We start from the raw sequence: 24227 nt of genomic DNA on the forward strand, positions 1-24227 counted from the left end.
TCATCTTTTCAAGAGATAAATTTTTAAGGATTTATGCCATTGTCATCATCTAAAATGACCGCTCAACATAAATGGTACTAGAAGCAGGAAAATTCTACAATTTTAACAAGTTTAAATTTTCATAGTTATAAAGGTTTCCAAGTATGCCATGTGTTCAAGTGAAAAGGTGCACATTTACGCTACTATAAATGTGCACAAACTAGAAAATCTTGACCTGCAATCTCCTTTTTAGAGAGTAGGAGGTCTTCACCTAGAAAATGTGGGTTCCTAGAACTCAACAATTTTCATAATCCTTGCAATGACAAAGGGATACCTAAACTCCAGCCCTTCACACCCCAGATTCCACAATCATAATCATCCCCCTTGCATTCTATTACTTCCATTTACACCATTTCACAAAACCCTTCACAACATAAAAGTCAACCACCACCACTTTCGCTCATGGCATTCTTTGCAAATGCACATGAATCAGCAATCAACTTCGGACTACATCAAGGTTTTCAAAGAAATATGCAATAGAAAGAAAATTCAGCATGAAGATGTAGTTCTCCACCTTTTCCTATATACTTTGGAGGAAGCCTCATTTAACTGGTATGCAAATTTTCTACCAACATCTATCACAACACGGGCAGATTTTGAGAAATTATTCATGGATTAATTCAAAACTTTCATCAATCTAGCTATCTTGCACCACCATTTTTTCTGTCAAGAAGGACCCAATAGAGACCATCTCATGATTTAAACATTTCTCTCTAATTAACTACTAAGGTTTGGAGTCCCCTTATACTATACCACTAGGAGTTACGATACATATTTATTTGAACTTCACGGATCATCTCACTTGTATTTTCCTACACATTGACACATTAGAGAAAATCTTCAAAGAGTTAGTTACATTAACCAAAAAAGATAATCCTAATGGTGGAGGGAGCATGGTGATTCCCACTAGCACCACCATAATGGTACCACCTTATCCCACAAGAGAAAAGATGGTGCCTAATCAAATTTCATTGATGAATCATATGCCAATACAATATGTTATTGTAGTCTTAGCCCCTGCCATTACTTATCTAGGGTATGGGCCTCCAAAGGAAACATTTTTAGAGAAAAAGGCTATGCCACCTATTGAGATAAAAAATAGTATAACAACTAAATTGGAACATATGAAGAAGATCATTTCCCAAATAACGAATGAACTCATCCATCTTTGGTTGTCATAATGGGAAAACAACAATTTTCAATGCTCTAATGCAAACCCAAGAAATAATAGTTATGAGAAGAATCACACAAAGAAATTTAATGCCTGTGGGAATAATTGTTGGAATTTACAAGTAGGAAGTATACTTTGAGGGTGGGGGGGTGTTAATGAATCAAAAGTACCAAAATTTAACTAATAAAACTTTTAACATTAATCAATACATGCACGAAACATATTGAAATTGTATCACCTAGTTTAGTAATGTAACATGAATACTGGCTATTAAGGAAAGCATTAACAATACTAAAATGATTAAACACTTAAGATAGGACTGATTTGTTATCACCACAAATGGAGGAAAAATAAGAATGGTAAGCTCCAAATGGTATAACACAATGATACAATAGATTTTTCCTCGATTTAACGTATGTGTGCTCACAAGTATAGCTCAAGCTTCAAATGGATGGATGGGGTGAGTGAAATAAGGTTGCAACAATGGAGTCATGGAGTGATTTTTCCATTATAATGGTATTTTGGTAGTATGTGTGCTCTCAAAATATCATTATAACTTTGCATGGAGGATGGATTCTTTTGTGAAGGGAGGAGGTTCAATTTATAGGCCAAGGGTTGGAGAAATGGAGGGCCAAGATGTCAAGATGATGAAATGATGAGGGATGGTCAGGATGCACTCAAAAGGGAGCACATGGATTGTGCTTGTTTAGCACCAATGGAAAGGTGACACTTGTCAGAGGGTGATTGGATGAAGGGAAGGCAAGGTGGATGGTCAAAAAAGGAGGGTCAAGAGATAAGGGCTCCATAAATGCCTTGTAAGAGTCATCAAGGGAGGTGTAAGAGGTGTAAGAGTCATAAATGTTGGAGGGTGAGGGGAAGATATTTGTTGACTTTAGCTTGGGTTAGAAAGTCTTAACCCATGTTTATGATTGTGCACATGATTAGGAGAGGGTTAGGATTAGCTTAGAAGGGGGGTTAGGTGGTGAGTGATTTGGCTTTGATGGGATGGGTTAGTTAGGTGGCTAAGTGAGTTTAATATGGGTGAATGGGTTAGATTAGGGGTTAGGATAAGGTTTAGGAAGGCTTTTAGGCTTTTAGATATTTTATTAAATATTTTATTCAATAAAATGAGAGTATGGAATTAAATTGAATATATTTGATGAATTATCCAATTTAATAGAGGAATAGGGATTTAATTGATAAATTGATTTTGGGTTATCATTTGATTTTTATCAATTGGACTATAGTTAATTAAATAAATAAATAAACTAGGGGATGATGATTAATTAATTAAATAGTAAATATTTAATCAATAATGTCCTAGGAGATGACTAAATACGATTACCTATTGATGTAATCAGATTTAGGTGTCTACAGAAATAACATGAAAGTAAAAACATGCATGAAAATACTTGACGCTAGATATGATCACCCAAAAACCCTCCAAAATGAGAAGGTAAAATTGGGGTGAGGATGACACCCACAACTTACTACTGCAACAATAATGTAACTTCTCAAGGTTATAAAGTTTGATCATGCACCATGGTCTACCCTATTAAAGGCCACAAAAGACTATTAAGTCCCACCTTGTTAAAGGATTTTACACCCTGCTAGAAGTGTACCTATTTAAAGGATTTACAAAAAATTCCCTTAGAATGTCACCCTATTAAAGGATTTCTCAATGATTGTTAAACCAACCTAAATCCATAGGATTTCATCCTACTAATACAATTGTTAGAGAGTATAGTAGAATGTTGATCTGACTACTTACAATATAATATTGCTAATTTCAAATCCTTGTTCTATCCAATCTGATCCTCACTGATCTGATATGAAACTGTGGTGTCATTGATCCTCTGTTCTGCTAACTGATTGGGCAATACTCCTGCTCTATTAAGTCACCTTGAATGCCTTCAACTCAATTCACCCCTTTTCACTTCCTTACTCTCTCTTTTTTTCTATCTCTATATATTTGAATTATGGGGCTTTGATTTCTTTATAAAGATTTTGTGACTTAGGGTTAGGTATGAATCTATAACTAAGATTCATACTTTTTGCCTCTTTACCATTCCATTTTTTTGATTGGTTGCATGTTGATTACATATGGAGTCAAATAGATTTGATTTTATCTCTAAGCTTTGAGATCTATCCATGAGATGGAATGCAAATGGTTTACAAATTTAATTGTGCCTTCAAAAATTTCTATGTCAATTTTGTGTTGCTCAAAAATTACTAAAATTCTATCTAGCTCGGCACCTAAACTTGCTCAACATCTATTATTCACTCAACACTTAAACTTGCTCAACACTGTCTGTTTGCTCAGCACCTAAGTGACTCGACACTTACTATATTTTTGGCTCGATACTTATTGCAACTCAACACATGTATATATTATACTTAGCATATGTTACTAGCTTGGCATGAATTTAGCAAATAAATTAAGTGTGTTGACACTCAATTGTCAAAACTATTTCGAGATCAACAATCTCCCCCTTTGCCATGAGTTTCTAAAACACTTAACTGTACATGATAAATTTAATTCTCCTTGAGTATAATGTATTTATAGTTTGTCATATATAGACTAAACTTCAAAATTATTCAAAATTTTGTAATGAACCATATACCTCAAAATTTTGTGTGTCCCCTTGAGTTGAGGTATCTTTTTTTTAGTATCCAAGATCCTCTGCTCCTTTGAGTAGATTTGTCTCATGTTGTTATTCTGATATGCCCTATTTTTGCTTTACTATTGTTTACTTCCCCTTCTTTGCTCTTCTCTTTCACATGTTTCCCCTTGTAGATTAAGTCCCCCTCTAGATTTTGTCTCTTTGATTATCTCCCCATTTTTACAATTTCTCCCCCTTTTTGACACTTATGGAAAAGGGTTTATACACTATATTTGGCCAAGAATTTTTCATTAACTTTCATGATGATTTTTAGAGTAGCATCCTAGTTTTGTAAGGAAACTTCTATGGATTTTATTTCAATTGTTGTCTCTATTGCAAGGTGAACTAAGCCATCTAGAGTTGAAAGATTTGGATATTTCTTCAATACTGTTATAGCATAGGCTAGTTCCTTTTGTAGAATTCTCATGTGAGGGGTCAAGGAAGCTTGTATTTGAATTGACTTGGCTCTTGTATTAGCCTCTTTTGCTATCAATCCAACTATTTTCTTTTGGGTGTGAAGCATAGTATTGAAGTGCTTCTCACTTTGAGCTAGATTTTATGGCAATTGCATGCCTAATATCTTCAAGTTTCCTTCCAAACTCAGTACTTTCTAGCTTGTCTCTTGTGTGAAGATTAAAGGATTACACAATTTATTGTATAGTGAGAATATATTCTCAAGTACCTTCTTCACTTTTTCAATATATGTAGCCAACTCCACTTGGGATAGTGCTATCTCACAAGATATTTTTTCATTTACTTTCTCTTGAAACTTCTTCTCAGGCCATTCCATGAATTTTGCATTACTATCATTGTCTTCATTTGTCACCTAGTCAACTATTTCTGATAATTTCTCCAATATGAGCTCTATTTCATCAGGTTTCTACAAGCTTTAAGCATCTAAGAAGATGTCCTTAATCTCATGAAGTGCTTGTTATTGCTCAGACTTATTTCTAAGTATCTCTTGCTTTTTCTTTCTTTCTAATGCCTCCTACATTAGATTGATTTGTTCAAGTGTAATGGTTGCATAGTCATATTTTGGAATGACTATTTCCTTGGCTAATATAGGGTCTCCATAGTGAAGTACCCTTGCAACCTTTATTGATATTGAGCCTAGTGTAGAGATTTGTAATGGCATTATATTAGTGCTCAACTTTTGAAGAATTTTGGTAGGAGTTCTAATAGTTGGTAGATTTACCAAAGTCTGTACAGCTTCTTGCTCCTTTTCCTTTGGAATCTCTTTGTCATCTTCTGACCTACCATGATCAATCAAAATTATCTATTGTGCACCTTGTGTTTGTGAAATAGGTACAGAAACATCTATCTATCCTATTTGGTCATTTGTGGGCTCTTGTTCCTCAGCAGTTTGAGTTTGTTGTTCAATCATAACAACTTTAACTATGGAATCAACCTTTACAGATGTATCTAATGTTTGTACTTGAGGTTGTCCACTTGTAGTTGTAGGGGTGGTAGAAGGTGGTTCTTGTGTATTCACCTTGTCCCTAGTTATATCAACTACAACTTTCTATAATTTATCTACACTGACCAATACAAGATTGCTACACAATTGTGCTTGTAGTGTTGATTGGTCAAGGATCTTCTTTAGATCCTTTGCAGTGAATGGGTTGATGTTTTGACTAGAATTTTTAGGAACATCATTCACTTTTATATTCTCTGCAAGTGTACTTGTGTCATGTGGAGGACTCAATGGTGGCAATTGTGTGTCTTGGACACTCTGATCTGTTTGCTGCTCCTCAACTGTTGCCATTTCATCTTTCTTTTGTGCCTCCTTTTCTATTGTATTTGCCCTGTCTTTCTCTATTTCCTCTTCTTTATCATCCTCATCTTCCTCATTATTTCTTCCCTCAAGGGATCCTCTTCTCCTTCCTTGATAGTAGTCAAGCCATAAATTGATTTCCACATTTTATTGGATTTATTAACAACATCTTCTATGTTGTTCTGAAGAATGTTGAATGCCCTGTATTTGGGAGAAAATTTATTGCCATGTTTCTTATTAGCCTTGGTAATTTTTCCCATTGTTAGCTCTGGCATTACTTGAGCTAGGGTAGATTCCCTTATTTGTTTCTCCATATTTAGGAAATAATGTCATTTATTCTCAACAATTGAATATAAATCTTTGGGCATTGTGTTATCAAATTCAAGAGGGGTATTCTTGAATTTTTCCATCATGGCATACACTGATTCTTCAACCATATTTTTTTCTTCTCTACTTAGTTTACCAAAATTTATATTTTTCAAACTAGTTAAGTCTGCATTTTCCTTAACATTATCACAGATGTTTTCTAAATCAGACTTGGTGGCATTACTTACCACTCTGAACTGGCTTATGTCATCTGACTCAGTCCTTTCTTCATATGAGTCTAGTTGTGCAACATATTTTCTTCTGGGTTTCTTTTGCACAATACCTTGGTGCTCAGTAGCCTTCTTCTTTTCTTTGGCCTGCTCCTTAGCCTTTTGTGTGGTGGCCCTGTGTTGGCTCTTGTAGCTAGAGTAGTAGGCTTTGCAGGGCTTGGTTGAGTAACCTTCTTCCTTTTTGACTATGCTACAAGTTGTGTGCTAACCTTCCTCTTCTTGGGCTTTGGTTTAGCTAGTGTTTCTTCTGCTTGATCCTCCTCAACACCTTCTTCATCGTCTTCACCCATCCCTTGGGTTAGGCAAGAGGTCCTTGGCCTTATTATTCTTCATCTTCTTCTTCTTCATCATCTTCCTGTTCTTCATTTCTAGTAGTTCCCTCTCCAAATTTGGCTTTAAGCTTCTTGACCAACTTGTCTTTCTTTTTGAGAGTTGATGTTGTGTTTAGTTCCACTTCCACCTTTGACTTGACAACATCATATGTACTAAATTTTTTTTAAAAAAAAATCATTTGTACCCTACATCAACTACTATGCATGGTACATTGTTCAGTCAGCTTAGCTGATAGAACTTGTGAGATATATCCCTCATTGCAAACTCAATAAGTGGATCCTTGATGGTTTCAATTGTCATTCCTCTCTTGTTCCACTCCTATATTTTTCTCAATCACTTCCTTTGAGTCAGTCCTTAGTGTCTTGGGTTGATCTAGGGTTGGAAATCCTATAACCCTATGTATGATTCTCTTTGATAATTTGATAGGCCCTCCTTCCATCCATGGCCATCCATCATGAATTCTACTTAGAACAATCTTTGTCCATTCAATCTTAAAGACACTAGGGAATTCTAGGGCACAGGTCAAGCCCTTTCTCTCTATGATCTTGAATTCCTCTTTTAGCACTCCATTTTTATATAGTTTTTCATATGCCTGGCAGATTTCCATTTCTCCTATCCCTCCAAAATTGCAATTGTAGCATTTTCTCACATCCTGAACCATCACAACTTTTGGTGGAATAATCGATAATGCACTTGTCGGGTCATTCTTGTATGCAACCTCTAGAATAGCCTTAAAGTTTGGTTGCTTTATCTCATGAATGAGTAACTAAACTTCAAAAGGTTCCTTGTCATTAGGGTTCTTAGAGCTAAAGACCATCTTGCAATCTAGGGTTTTAAAAAACTTAAAATAGTGTAACTCAGCACTAGACAAATACCTTAAATGGAGAACTAATGCTGAATCATTGTAGGAATCCATGAAAATGCTTAATTCTTCACTCAAAAAATCACTTCTTTTCTCTACTCACTCTTGCTCTATGTTTGTAATGATGATAAATGGGAAAAAATTGGCCTAATACCCTTCAATTCATCACATTTAACACTTAGTGCATATATAGTTGTAAACTCAGCTTCTATGTATTTTCTACTTTACTTGGCATCAATATGAATTTCACCCTTACTTGAAAGCAACTGACATTGTCTTTACTCAGCAACAACTACTTACTCAACTTCAATAGGCTTTTGCTAACAACTCGGCACACACTAGAAGTTTACTCGACATTTGAAGGGAACTTTTCACACTTGGTAGTGAGATGAAAACTTAATTGTTTGACCTTGCATCTTTATTCATGCTAATTTATTCTTTTCAGCACTAGCATATCTTAGGAATTGATGTATGATGAGGCATTTAAATATCAGTCCCACATACCTCATTTTTCTTAGTTTGATGAGGTGTGACCACTTGACCTTTTAGGTGAAGTGATCCCTCCATTTGATGTACTACTTTCATCTCTTCTCTTCCATGTCTTATTCATCTTTCCTCTAATGTGTTCAACATCTAATTTCCCTTTTCCTTTATTGAACTCAAAATTAGGTGCCTTTGACCTTGTTGGGCAATATTTTTTGATATGTCCAATTTTTAGATAGCTAAAGCATGTGGTTTGACTTAACCATCTATTGTAGTTTCCACTAAAGTGTGTTCTTATGTAGTTCTCAGGGATGTGTCCATACTCTTGACAGTAGTGACAACTTTGCCTAGTGTTGCAGTCCCAATTGTAGAAGTGTCCATGACTTCCTACCTTTGCTGGTTTGTTTGGTGACCACATAGGCTTAGATCTGAATTCGAAGACTCTATGTCCATACTTTTTATAGTTATAGTAGTGACCTACAAATCTTGGTGCATGCATGGTTCTTGTCTTACATTCATGTGCCTAATGACCTTGCTTATTGCACTTATGACAATGACCCATATTTTTAGGTTTGTCATGCTAATTTGCATTCTTGCTCCTACATACATTAGTGGCATGTCCCTTCTTACCACAAAAATGACAAGTGGGTTCGGAATTCTTAACTTTGTCATTCCTTTGTTCAATAGTCTTGGATGATTCTCCTTCTTCAGTGCTGATATAGCCTAGTCCTGATGTGTCATTGCTAGATCTAGGGGATTTCAATAGTCACTCAAAGTATTTGATGGCTTCATTGGGTTTGTTGAAGTTTTCTACAATTTCTCTTTCTCTCCTTAGATCATTTTGCAGTTGTTCATTCTACAACTTCAGTGTGGTGATCTCAATGTCTTTGACATTTAGCTCATGATGAGCATTCATCATTTGACTTAGGGTATCCAACTACATGTTGGAAATTCTAGCAAGCTCAATTGACTTTTCTTCTAATCTGTTGGCTACATTTCTATTGTCATCTTCTATCATGACCTTGTCTTCAAAGACTCTCTTCTTCTATTTGGTAACTTCACATAGAATCATGGCTTGTGATTCTTGTTCAATTTTGATATTTCTAATCTCTTCTTCTTGAACTCTGTTCTTCTCCATTAGGTTTGTTATTGATACATCAAATTCCTTTAAGTCTCCATCTACAAATACTTTGGTGGTGCCAATCTCCTTGTATTGTGTATCATTCTCAGCTATGGCTATGTCTTTTCTTCTTTTTAGGGATTTCCTCAATTCCTCCCTAGATTCTTCCAGAGAATGTAGAATGAGATGTATTTCAATCTCTTGGTTCTCTATAATCTTCCAAGGATTGTAGATTCCATCTCTAGATCTTTTCTCTAAGCTGCAAGGCTTCTCTTGATGAGAACTTAGCTCTGATACCAATTGTTGGAATTTACAAGTAGGAAATATACTTATGGGGGGGGTGAATTAGAAGTACCAAACTTTAACGAATAAAACTTTCAACATTAATCAATACATGTAGGAAACATATTGAAATAACATGAAAGTAAAGGATGCATGAAAATACTTGACACTAACTATGATCACCCAAAAACCCTCCAAAATGAGAAGGTAAAATTGGGGTGGGGATGACACCCACAACTTACTATTGTAGCAAGAATGTAACTTGTTAAGGTTACAAAGTTTCACCATGAACCATGGTCTTCCTTGTTAAAGGGTACAAGAGGTTGTTAAGTCCCACCTTGTTAAAGGATTTTAAACCCTACTAGAAGTGTACCTGTTTAAAGTATTTACAAAACATTCACTTGGAATGTCACCATGTTAAAGGATTTCTCAATGGCTATTAAACCAACCTAAGTCCATAAGATTTCATCCTACTGATACAATTGTTAGAGTGTTAGAGAGTACAGTGGAATGTGGATTTGACTACTTACAATTTGATATTGTTTATTTTAGATCCTTGTTCTGTCCAATCTGATACTCACTGATCTGATATGAAACTATGATGTTGCTAATCCTTTGTCCTGCTAACTAATTTTGTAATACTCCTACTCTGCTAAGTCACCTTTAATACCTTCAACTCAATTCACCCCTTTTTACTTCCTTACTCTCTCTTTTTCTCTATCTCTATATATTTTAATTATGGGGCTTCAATCTCCTTATAAAGATTTTGTGACTTAGGGTTAGGTATGAATCTACAGTTGAGATTCATCCTTTTTGCCTCTTTACCATTCCATTTTTCTGATTGGTTGCATGTTGATTACATAGGGAATCAAATAGATTTGATCTTATCTCTAAGCTTTGAGATCTATCCATGAGCTGACATGCAAATAGTTTACAACTTTGTTTGTGCCTTCACAAACTTCTATGTCAATTATGTGTTGCTCAACACTTATTGATACTAGTGCTTGACACTTACTAAAATTCTATCTAGCTTGACACCTAAAATTTCTCGGCATCTATTGTTCACTCTGCACTTAAACTTGCTTGGCACTATCTGGTTGCTCAACACCTAAGTGACTTAGCACTTACTATATTTCTGGCTTGACACTTATTGCAACTCAACACTTGTATATATTATACTAGGCATATATCACTAGCTCGACATGAACTTAGCATATAACTTAAGTGTGTTGGCACTCAATTGTCAAAACCATTATGAGATCAACAATAATATCGCTAAAAAAAAATTCAACTCATCAAACTACAACAATAGGATACCCAAGAAAAATTGACAGTGGAACACTCACCCAAAAAATGGAAGCATCTTTGTTGACAACAATAATAATGTCTAATTTTTTGAAATCAATCAAGTGGACATAAACCAGAATACACCTAATGATAACAATATGTTTTTTTGAAGAAAATCAAGATATGGGCCAAATTCCACATGATATTAACAACATGCAATTGGAATCCTACAAAAATCCACTACATATAGAGACAAAATATTTTTCCAATGAAAAATTTGTGTTCCCATTTAATGAAGAGACTAAGACTGAACCTACTAAAATATTTTCCTTTTGCAATGATTATCAAATAACTTATAATTTGTGCAACAAGGAGTCAATGACTGATGGTAGCTCTTTAGAATTGCATCCAACTCCTCCCAAACTACAAGAAAGAAACAATTTCATTCCTATACACATGCCTATCTAGATGCAATAGTGCCAGATGTAAGGAACTATTCCTACCTAATTAAAGAATCTTCCTTGGTCTATAGAGAAGTATAGTACAATTAAAGAACTAAGGAAAATATGCAAGACATCTTATAAAGTTGTCCTACCCAAAGAGAAGCACTTTTGAAGACCCTTGATCACACTATGGCATCTATTGGCAACAACACACAAAAATGTCCACTCCTCAAGTTAATGTCATTGTAGCGATGCCCACTACATTTAAAGACAAGATAGAGGTGCCTCCTTTCCTATTAAGTATTTGAATCTTCAAAAAGAATCTTCCTAATTTCCTCATTGATTTAAGTGCTTCATGCACCATCATGCTACTTTCAATATCTCAAAGGTTAGGGGTCACTCCATAACCTACTAAGTGGTAATCTAACTTGATAGGACATAATTAAAGGTCTTTAGAGTGCTAAAATATGTATGTATTCAGTTGACCCTAGATTGTAGGATCCAAGATATCATTGATATTCATGTAGGAAACATCATTACAACATTCAATATGCTCTTGATCAAGGAACATGCCTATTATTTGAGAGGATAGTTTTCTACAAATTTTACTCAATTATGGTTTTTGTGGAAAGGATTGAACATCTAGATTAAGATTGATGTTGATCCTATGCTAAAGAAGATGATCACAAAATATCATGCCCCTAACAAAGTATTATTCTTCTAGTCTGACATGAGATCATACACAGTAATGGAACTTGATGTGCTTTAGAAAGAAAGATCTAATGACAACACCACCACAAGTTTGAAAGAGCCTTCTCTCTAAGAGGAACTTGTCACTCAATCCATTAACAATACCATTTCCAATTTGTAATGCCTCAGAGAAGATGTGGATCCAAATACATTACTCCTCCCCAAGTTTTATATATTGTATCGTGTAAGCCATTCCAAGTTTGAATGCTCAAGTTTCTAGGATGTCATCCCTCAATATTTTACTTAGCTATCTTGGCACACAAATGAAAAGATAGGAAACCTCTCAATAAAAAACAACCAAGAAACAAATGACATACTAGAGAATACAAAAAATAATTAGGATAATGAGGTTCACTAGGAAAAATATGATACTAGAGAAAGCACAATTACACTTCATACATTGATACATCCTAAGATGTTGGAGCCCTATTCTCTCCTCTCAAGGGGATAGTCATAGTCTAGAGAAGGCAAAACTTTGTGAAAGGTCAAGTTTGGATCTTGGTGGTTGTGCATCTCAAACCCTAGACTTTCAAGGTTACTAAATTGATCGAAGAAATTTAAGAGAAACAAAGGGATAAAATTGTTCTCATGTCAGAGGTGGCCACTAGAAGCAAACCAACTCAAGGAAAAATGAAATGGATCCCTAAGAAGAGGTCTTTAAAAGACCGAGTGAAGGAAAAGTTCATAACTATTAGAAATTAAAGTCCACTAGGCTTTCCCAATTAATTATAATAGAAACTCATTAAGATATTATAATCATTTTACAATTACAACACTATTGGCTCACAGTCTTTATAACCTCTTACATGTCCAACTTATGAACTCACTAATATTGTCATCAGGCTATCTTTTATTATTATCTAACTTTGCTCATCATGATTTTGTCCTAGCTAAGAGGTACAAAAAAAATAGAAACCATTTATCAAGTATTATGTCTATACAGTATCCTTTGTAATTCATGAATAACTCTCATATGTCATTGACTCTCTCTAAGCACACGTGTTCACTTCATCAAGACACGGTGTAGAAGATATTCTCAACTACACATGATTTGATCATCAATACATAGGCTGCATGACCTTTTTCTCTATCCTCTACTTTATCAGTCTTCACAAAAATAATACTATGGTGACATCAATGACAAACATAGTCATGAATGAAACATGTCAATCATGTTATCCATTTGTTCCAATGCTTAGGATACTACCCCAAAGGAATACCATCAGCATTCATGCTAAAAATCTCCCCATTTAGAATTGATGGAAACATAGATGAAAAATATCTAAATTCCAAAAATGCCAAATCAAACTCTACTGCTTCTCTCTTATTTTCAAATCCTCTTCATCAAAAACATCTGAAACTCATAGGGATATTGTTCTATTTGTGCTTCCTCATTCTTAGGATCTACATCAGTTGTTCATACTTCTAACTCATAGGAACAACTCTCCATTCGTATTTTCCCATTTTGTACATGCATAGAAATCAATTGTTCACAACTTCTCCCTTATTGACATCAATTACTCTCAATACCAATTCTCTCCCTCATTGTGCTAGAGGATGTTTTACCTAACTCTCCATTTACAACACTTCTCCCCCATACATAGGAGATGTTTTTCATTCAACCTCTCCCCCAATGACATCAATGAAAAAGGCTTCATTATGTCAATCCTTTTCTCTAGTCTTCAACCAAATCAAGTGTCCAAAGACATTATTCTAAACCATCTATCAAGATTCCTTGATGAATCCTCTCATCACAAATACTCCCTTATACAAGAAGGATCAACATTTAGTCTAGATAAAATATAGTGCTTTGTACCACTAAACTAATGCACTTTCTACATCATCTACTCAAAAGTAGGAAGGAGCATAACCCTAAGCATACCTTCCTAATACTAAAATGTATCCTTAGGTAAAGACTTGGTAAAGATATCTACAATATTCTCTTTTTTACTCACATACTCTAATCTAATATCTTTCTTTGCAAATTTCTCTCTAAAAACATGATACTTAATACACACACACACACACACACACACACACACACACACACTTATTCTTAGAACACAACATGTAGCCATACTCATTGTACTTGTATTATCACAATGTATGATAACAGGTTCTGAAAACTCTATCTCAATGTCCTTCAACATCTAATTCATCAACATAATTTGATTACAATTGTTTGTCGTTGTTACATATTTTTCTTTAGCTATACTTTGTGTGATACACACTTATTTCTTGCTTACCAAGAAAATGATCTTCTTCCAAGGAAAAATGCTCCACCATTGGTTCTTTTTATGCCATTCCTATTGCCTACCCAATCTACATCTTTATATATACATAAAGTAAAATAACTTTATCTATCATACCACAAAACAAAATCACGTGTACCCTTAAAATATTTGAATATTCTCTTTGCGACTGCATAATGTGCTTCTCTAGTATCTTCTTGAAATGTTTCTATATTTTCCATACATAGTCTAGTATGAGTCAAATATTGCAAACCTCCAATCATAGATATGTGCTTATTCTTCTATAGTAGGTGTCTCATATTTTCTAGATAACTTATGACCAGTTATTATAGGTGTGCCAATAGGCTTACAACTTTCCAAGCCAAATATTTAAAAAAATTCTTTTAGATAATTAGGTTGTGATAGGAAGATATCATCATTGTTCTACATAATTTATAGACCCAAGAAAAAAATCATCTCACCAATCATACTCATCTCAAACTCATTCTTCATTTCATCAGCAAATTTTTCACTTGCTTCATCATTACCTCCAAATATTATATCATCTAAAAATATCATAATAATCAATAATCCACTCTCATTTTCTATCAAATACAAATTTATATTTTTCATACCTTTAGAAAATCCCAACTTTTCTAAATACTCGTCCAATCTTGCATACCAGGTTCTAGGTGCTTTCTTTAGACCATACAATCTTTTCTTCAATCTGCATGCCATATCATTTTATTTTGTCAAAGGAAATCCTTTAGGCTACTCAATGTGACTTCTTCTTCAAGTTCTCCATTCACAAATGCTAACATTCCATCCATCTAATACACTTTGAACTTCTTACTTGCTACATAAGCCAAGATCATGCTTGATGCTTCAATTCTAGCAACAAGGGAAAATGTCTCTTCATAATCTATGCCTCATAGTCATGACTATTATTTACATACCAATATTTCCTTATGTCTCACCTTGTTCATTTATCTTGTTTCTAAAAACCCATTGAGTTCCCTTAAAATTCTTGTCTTTAGGTCTAGGAACCAATTCCCATGTCTTATTCTTAACAATTTGTACTAGTTCTTCCTTTATTGCTTGAATCCAATGATCATCCTTGCATGCCTCAGTTGCACTCTTTGGTTCAACTTGAGATATTAAACACAGTTCTTCGTGTACTTTTTTTCTTGTCATAACTCCTTTTTCTTTACTTCCAATGATCTAATTAGTAGGGTGATTCTTTGTTGAATTCGTGTTCAACATAGACATTATTTTTTCAGCTCTTACTTCTTCTCTAGTTTTAGATCTTGATTCTTCTCTTTGATCAACAATTTGAACATCATTCTACAAATCATTGTTAGTCTCAAAGAAAATTTCAGCATTTTCATGGTTAACTTTCACATCAACAATAGTTACTAAAGCTATTTCTTCTATTACTTTCTCTTCCTCAACTAGTACAACTTCGTCATCTTCATTATTGCTATCATTCAAGAATCTTTCCATACTTGCATTAAATTATTCATCATCATCAGAAAGAGAATCCTTTCTAGTTTTCTTTACTCTCTTAGGATATCTAGATGAAAAATGACCAAATTCTTTACATGTCCAAGAAATAAAAATTTCATACCTTTTGACTCTCTTCTCATAAGTAGAAAAATTCTTCTTCAATCTTCTTTTCTTCTTCAAATCTAGATCTATCTTTGCTTGTGCTTGAAAAATTATGCTTATTCTTTTGTATGCAACAAAAATATTCTAGATCTGGAAACTCAATATTTTGTTCTATACATAAATTTTCTAACATCTCACCAAGGTACACCATCTTCTGAATATCAAAATTATCTCTATCACTCAGGAATTTCTTTCCTGAAGTGATCCACCATTGATATCCTTAAGTTGTTAAGTTTTTCCTTCAAAGGCCTAATGCTTTGATACCAATTGTTAGAAAGTACATACCACCAAGATAATTGATAAGGGGGCTAGGGTTAATCAATTATCCAACTATTAAAAAAATTATCAACCTTATTAATCCCTAACATGTGAGTAGTACAACCAACAAACATAAGAAGATATGCATACACAATAACACCTGATATGTTAACTAGGGGAACCTTTGATCAGAGGGAAAACCCTGACGGGGATGGTATCCCCAAACTGATGTATCAATATCTCCATGTAAGAGGATGGACTCTATTAGGATCCAATGAAATACATTTAGTAGATATCAATCCCAGTTAGGAGACCCTGAATCCCTATTAGGATATTCCAACCCTATTAGGAGTTGTAGAAGGAAGAAGGATCTACTATCAAAACAACTTCAAGGGCAAGGCCACTAAACTCACTATCTAAGTGATCTCTCTATAAATCCTTGTAGAATAATAGAAATGAATAATCTCAAACTCCTCTATTCTCTTGACTAGACCTGTCCTCTTTTGATCTCAATACAATATCACCAACTTCACATCCAATAACCAATTAGATTTCTTACTCACATTTACCATATGCTTTGCATATCACACTTGAATACACACTTGATTTCTACATTAGTACAAGTAAAATAGCCTTCCTTTATACCATAGCCTCAAAATAATTCATTGAGTCAGCATTGGGGCTTTCTCAATTAATTATAATAGGACCTCATTAAGATATTACAATCATTTTACAATTAGACAACACTATTGATGCATTGTCTTTACAAATTCTCACACATGCAACTTCTGACCTCACATGCTTGTTTATATCATCATCAAGATGTATTCTATCATTGTCTAATTTTTCTCACCATGACTCTATCCCTATTAAGATATATATTCTAAACATCATAAATCACTTATCATGTACTTTGTCTGCACACTTTCCTTTGTAACTCATTAATATCTCTCACATGTCTTCAACTCTCTGTATGTGAACTTGTCCACTTCATCAAGATATAATGTAGAATATGTTCTCAACTACATGTGACCTAATCATCAATACATAGTCCATACGACCTTGTTCTTTTTTTGCTACTCTTCCAGTCTTCACAAAAACAATACTATGTCAACATCAATGACAAACACAATCAGGAATGCAACACGTTAATCATGCTATCCATCTATTCCAATTATTAGGATACTACCTCAAAGGAATACCATCAACATTCATCCTAACAAGAAAAAATTAACATAATCCTAAGGAACCCAAGAAAAATGTAATTTGGACTCTCTCGCTTGATGGCTCATAGTGTAAACAAGGGGTCATAGCCATAACTAAGCTAATTAACCCTAAAGGAAATTTTTTCACTACTATATATCATTTGTAGTTCATATGCACCATCAATGTGGTAGAGTATGAGGCCCTAGTGAGAGGACTCCTTTTTGCACTAGAGAAGAATGTCAAAGGCCTCATAGAAGAAGGGGATTTCCATCTAGTGATGTTAGAATATATAGTCCACCAATATAACTAAGAGGGAGGGGGGGAGCGAGGGTGGTGGGGGAGGGGGATGAATTAGTTATCCAACTAATATCAAAATTATCAACCTTATTAAACTTTAACCATATGAGAAATATAATTAGAAACCACAACAAGATACTCATGCACAATAACACCAAATATGTTAACTAGGGAAACCCTTGATCAGAGGGAACACCTCCGTGGGGATGGTAACCACAAGATGATGTACTAATATAAATATTCCTTGTTAGAGGATAGACCTTGTTATGACTAGTTTATAATAAAATTCACTACATATTAATCCGAGTTAGGAGACATTGAATCCCTTTTAGAAGATTCCAACCCTATTAGGAGTTGTGCCAACCATGTTAGGAGTTATGGAAGGCAGATGGTCCCACTGTCCAAATAGCTTCAAGGACAAGACCAATGAGCCCACTGTCGAAATGATCTATGTATTATTCCTTGTCGAATAATAGAAATGAATAATATTGCTCCTTCCTCTTTCTTTGTCTTATCAATAAGACTTCTTCTCCTTCTGATCTTGTAACCAGATCACAAATCTTGCAACCAATAATCCCTTAGATCACTTTCTTGCATTCAACAAATACTCTTCTCCTTTTTGCACTTCTCATTCAATACAATGATCACTTACATTAAAAACAAAGAAAACATCTTTCCTTTATACCATATCTTAAAAGTAGTTCCTTGAGTTAGCCTTGAGGCTTTCCTAATTAATTATAATAAGATAATTAATTAATTTGCAATTAGAATAGCATTGTCAGCTCACATTCTATAACACTTCTCACATATATAATACTAGGGATTGTGCACTCACTGACATCGCCATCAAACCATCTTCTATCATTGACTAACTATGTATTGCTAGATTATGTCTCTATTAGAAGATATAATACAAATATCAAAAAATGCTCCTTCAGTACTCTGTCTCTATACTACTTTATGTAAATCAAGCCTATCTTCTATAAATCTTTGACTTACTCAATGCACATTGAACCTTAATATTGAGACACATTGAAGAACATATCCTTGATTGTGCATCACTAGACAATCGAAACCTTTTTTGCACAACTATGGTCGTTGTCATCTACTTTGCTAGTCTTTATAGACGTACTGCTATGTTGACATCAATGAAAAACATAGTCATGAATGCAACATGTTAATACTACCACATGTTCACCAATGCTTTAGATAATCCCCCAAAGGAATACCATCACCATTCATGCTAATATGTGATTCAAAAATTTAAAGAAATTTATTCTTATAATCAAAAGAGATTGATGGCCTATTCTAGAATAGTTTGGGACTTGATGGATGAATTTGAAGCACTTAACATCACATTGTTGGCATTAAATTATGTTTTTCATTTAGTGAAAACACTTATTCAATTCTCCAGTATCTGCTAAGCAATCCAGTGATAACAAAGTTTCACAGTTCATACCAAGCATTCTAGAAGCTACTGAGTGAAAATAGATAGTGTGCAGTCTAGCAGTTACCGCCAAGTAGATATTGGTCATCAAGCTTCACAGTGTCTACCAAGTCATCAATTTCTATGATGTGAAGCCAATGTTTATCGAGTGATGGGACGAGTAGTGTTTACTGAGTGCAAGCAAGGTAAACAAAGTATTTAGAATCTACCAAGTGACACTATATCTACAGAGTCTCCAATAGTCATCGAGTTTGAAGCTATGTTGTGTGATTAGTATGGACCAAGCCTCTACTTCTACCAAGTGCATGATGATGCCGAGTAATGCACTGGACACCGAGTATCAAAAGTTCACCAAATTAGCTTACATAACCTGAGTTTCTACTATTTGGCTGACTTAGTAATATCTTGTTCACTTGTGTTTTAGCCGACATTGTAATTGTAAATATTGGAATGGTATATATATGTGATGTATTGTATCATAGGAATGTATCAAAAGTATGGATATGTAATGTTTTGAGAAGAGTGAATGTGAATCAATAGAGTATAGTATTCAGCAAGGTCTATAAAGAGTAGTAAAGTTATATTTATCACAAGAGGTATTTTTACTTCAAGGATCTAATAAAAAATCAAGTTATAAGACAAATCTACTATTTCATTCTAATAGGTGAATCAATTTCTAAACCCTTTAATAGGGTAGACTTAACAGTCTTTCTTCAAATCTCTTAACAGAGTGCATACTTCATTGCATGTTTGTAAAACCTCTAACAAGGTGGATCTAGCAGTCCAACAAATTTCTCTTAATAGGGTAGATCATTAGAAGTGGTCAATGTAAGCCTTAACAGGCCAACTTTATGCTGCAGTAGTAAAGTTTTGTGGGTATCATCCCCACCCAAATTTTACCCCAATTTTACTTTCTATTTGGAAAGTTTCCAAGTCACCAAATTCTGTGTTCATGTTTCATGAATGTTTATCTTTCAGTTTCTCATGCATGCAATAGATTAGATGAATTAATGGTGAACAGAATATGCTAATTAAGTACTAAAATAGTTTAAAGCTTTAAGGTTACTGATTCACCCCTCCCCTCTCGATAACCTAGCTAGTCTTGATTATTTCCAATAATTGGTATCAAAGCTTTGTGGTTCTCAAGATAAAGTTTAACATCTTGAGAAAAGGTCAAGGACAATGGATATATTCAGACTCAAAAAAGCTATTGATAATGAAGAGCTAGATCTGGAGATGGCCATAGCTCAACTCAAGGAAGAAAAAGAACATATTTCCCAATACCTAAAAAAGAAGGAAGGAACTTGCAAAAAAAATGAATGACCACTTGTATGTTGAAGAAAAGATTGAAAACTTTTTCCCTTCAAGCAGTTTAGATGAAGCAAATGAGGCAATCAAAGAACTCCTAGAAAAGAATGGCTCTCTGCAAGAAGAGGTAAGAAAATTTAAAAGAGAACAAGAAATTCAGTCAATAAAAATGTGTGAAATCTTAGAACAAAGGAATAAGGCAAGTGAAGACTTGGAGGCAAGGAACAATGAAAATCAAAATCAATCCTTTCAGCATGAAAGTCTTATAAATCAGCTCTCCAATGCAAATGAGAAAATCATGAGTCTGAGATTTGGAAATGAAATGTTAGGGAATGATTTAATCAATGAAAGATTGAAAGCTGATCTAAATTCTGAAAAGCAACTCAATGAAAGGATAATGAAATCCCAAGCAGACATGGATCAATTGAATCAGCTAAGTGAATCAAATCTTAATAAGCAAAAGGGTAAAGCAGGAATTGGATACAAAGAAGAAGGTGAATCTTCCAAACAAGGTGCTCAAAGGAATCAAAGACCTACTTGCAATCACTATGGTAAGTTAGGTCATACATCAAACAAATGTTGGAGCAACGAAAAGAAAAAATGCAATGGAGAATGCTACAATTGCAATAAGCATGGTCACAAAGCTAATGAATGCAAGGAGAAACCAAAGTTTGAAGGTAAATGTCACAAATGCAAGAAACAAGGCATCTGAATGCAAACCATTCAATCCAGCTAAACAACTTGTAAATGAAATATTTGGTTGGGACTACAATACTTGGTGTAGATGTCATTATTGTGGAGAATATGGACACATTGGCATAAACTGTGCAAGGCATCATTTGAGAAAGAAGGATACTACAATAAGATGTTATACATGCACTGAACTTGGTCATATAGCTAAGAACTACATGAATATAGGTAAAGTTGAAGATGAAAAGAAAGCTAAAGTTGATAACATCAGGAAGCAGATGAGACAGTAGTGGATTCCCAAATCTATTGAACAAGCTAGTTCAAATGATGACCATGTCACTCAAGAAGTGGGTGACTCCACCATTTCCATTTAGATTCTTAAAGGAAGAACTGGAACTATATCTTCAAGCCATATCTTGATTAGTTCCAATGAAAGGAAGCAAAAGATCCAAATTAGTATTTTAGATATAGAGGGATCACAAGAAATTAGGTCATATAAAGCAAGGTTGGTCATAGACTCTATCGAGCTAGGTCGGGAGTAATAAAAGTTTTGTTCAATCACTGAGTCACAAGCTTCTATCGAGCATAGTGAGTAGATGGTAGTCTGTCACACACTATGTCGTTATGGCTCCAAGCATTAATGGAAAATTTTCATCAAAAAGGGTAGAATTTGACTTCATTTTTCACTGTGACTTCAGTATACCCAGAGCAGAGTGATTTCTAGTGCATCCAAGCAATCTCCAATGAATTTGCAGTGAAGATTTGTTCAAAAAAAATTCTCATTTACCAAACAACCATGGCATCCAGAAGTAGTAGTAGCAGTAAGGAAAAAGGAGGTTTTGAGATGTTGGTAAAAGGAATGGAGTGGAAAGCACAAAATTTTAAGTTGGTACCTATAGTTGTGGAGTCACTCGACCTGAATGGAGCTCAATCAAAAATTTCTCCAAAGGTACTCCTTATTAATGATATTCGCACTCATTTTTAGTGTTTTGTGCAAGAAATTAGAACCCTAGAGATGGACAATGCCCTTGGAGAAATGTGTGTTGATGGATCTTTGAAACCCAAGAATAAGCATCTAAAGGTCAAAGGATTAACCCATATCCTGCATCTACCGAGGAATTTCCAAATAAAGTGGATTAGGTATATTCTAAGCCATGTGCATAATGGTCAATTATTCTTAGAGTAGCCTGTGTTTATCATGAAGAAAATGATTCATAAGATCATGGGTCTCCCTATGCTCAACAAGGGATAAACAACCAAAACCCTAGGTCGAGAAGAGCTTCAAAAGAAAACCCTAGTTGAGTGGGATAGCAGAGGTTTAAAGATTAGTAATGTATCAAATGTAGAACTAAAGTTTGGTATTCACATCATTGCACATAAGATATATAGCTCTAGTCAATTGAATAGTGTGTCGTGTGAGGCCGTTGATTTGGCATACAAGGTTGTGAAGAAGAACCTAGAATTTGATTTGTTAGATTGTTGAAATAGTTAAACAAGAACATGGACAGCATCAAGACATCAAAGAACAACCCCTATAAATTTGGTTCTCTGCTAACTTGTCTCTTCCTTTAAGTTCAAAAGTTTTTCCCATCAAAAGGTTCAATTGTATGGAGGAAAGATACTCCCATTTTGTATCATATTAATGAGTTTATTGCAGAAATGGGTGAAAACTTTGAAAGTATTATGGATAATTATTTTGAATTTTTCAAGGAGAAGATGAACAACAGGTTCCAGCTTCCTCCTAAGCTAGTTGAAGGTTATAAAGATGATGTATGTTTCATGGTTGATTGTGATAAAGTTTATATCCAAAAATTCAGGCCTAGAGTTGCATGGGTGAAACCTCTTCCATATGAGGTTAACATTGATGAGACAAAAGACATTATTGAAGCCCTAGTCAATGAGCTAGTAGATCCAAGGCTACCTATCTTTGGAACCTATGATGATGCTAAGGCTAGAATAGAGCTTGAAATCAAGCTATCTCAAGTGGTAAAAAAAGGAAAGAGGAAGGTAGCAAATTTGAAAACTAAAAATGCCCATTTTATGCTTATCGAGGGCAAAGGAGAAGACATTGAAGAATCTAAAGAAGAAGAGTAGGAATTTGAAAAGGAGGCAAAGCCTATGAAAAAGAAAGGCAAGGTAATTATTACCAAGCCACCCAAGGCCTCCACAATAGTATTTATAAGAAGATCAAAGAAGAAAGGTGGTAGTGAGGTTGTATTTAGTAAGCCACCACTCACCTTTCAAGAAAGATTGAAGCAAATGGAAGAAGGTGCAGGCATCACAAACTTCAAAGGTTTAAAGTTTGAAACTATGATAGATGTAGAGAAAATGTAGATTGAGGAGCAAGTACTGAATAAGATGGGTAAATGGAAATATTCCCTTGATCAAATTTCCCCTTAGATTTCAAATGAATAATTGGAAAGATTGAAACCAAGGTGGGAATTAGCTGTACAGACAACAAAAGATATATATGATCAATATTTAAGATAATTTCTACCGAATCTTACTGTTGTTACAAAAGTTTGCACCCACGTCCAAAGTTTTTACCTAAGGACAACCTTGTGAAACATGGAAACAACCTCCAAGTTGTGGGACTCGAACTATGAGGTTGAGTCTCTGAAGAAGGCCAGCTTCCTTTACTATTAGGGTGCACCTAACTGCTCTTGGAGAGCAAAAGGGAGAAGGAATACATGAAAAACAAATCTACCTATTCTAACCTAAGGGGGTGATGCACCAAAATAGAGTTTTCAAACCAATCTCTGCCCATACATGCACTATTGAACCATCATGATACCAAAAGATATACACATTCAGACTTGCTTTAATCTAACAATCACATGTAGATCAGAAAAACCAAAATGAATGACTCAAGGAAAAAGAAGATTCACTCATATATCATTCATAGGCCAAAAGAGATACAGTCATATAGATTGTAGATCTCTACAAAACACCAATGAGAGGTGTTACCATTTTTTGTTCCCCGCCAAAGATTCAAATTTCAAATGTCTGCCTACCAATGGCTAGTTCCTAGAGTATATTATTTTAATGCCTATGAAACATCAAAAAAAATAAAAGAAATCAAACTTATATGCTTCGGCAAGCCTGTAGGTCCCTCGTCGTTGGATCTTCTCAAGATCTACGACCCTTGTTATGTCACCAAGGAAAGTTGCTCAACCTTTATGTATCATGACATAGCGAGTGTTTTCCACGTGTCTCAGTGGGCCTAGTCTAGTGGTGGTGGTTCGATCTATTTCTCTGGCATCGAGTTTGGATATCGTCACCGGTGCTCGCTACCTTGCTATTGAAAAATTTAAGCATC

Source organism: Cupressus sempervirens, chromosome 11 (assembly GCF_028749045.1).
Source record: "Cupressus sempervirens isolate cs-2001-9-10 chromosome 11, ASM2874904v1, whole genome shotgun sequence".
In the NCBI taxonomy this organism is placed as follows: Eukaryota; Viridiplantae; Streptophyta; class Pinopsida; order Cupressales; family Cupressaceae; genus Cupressus; species Cupressus sempervirens.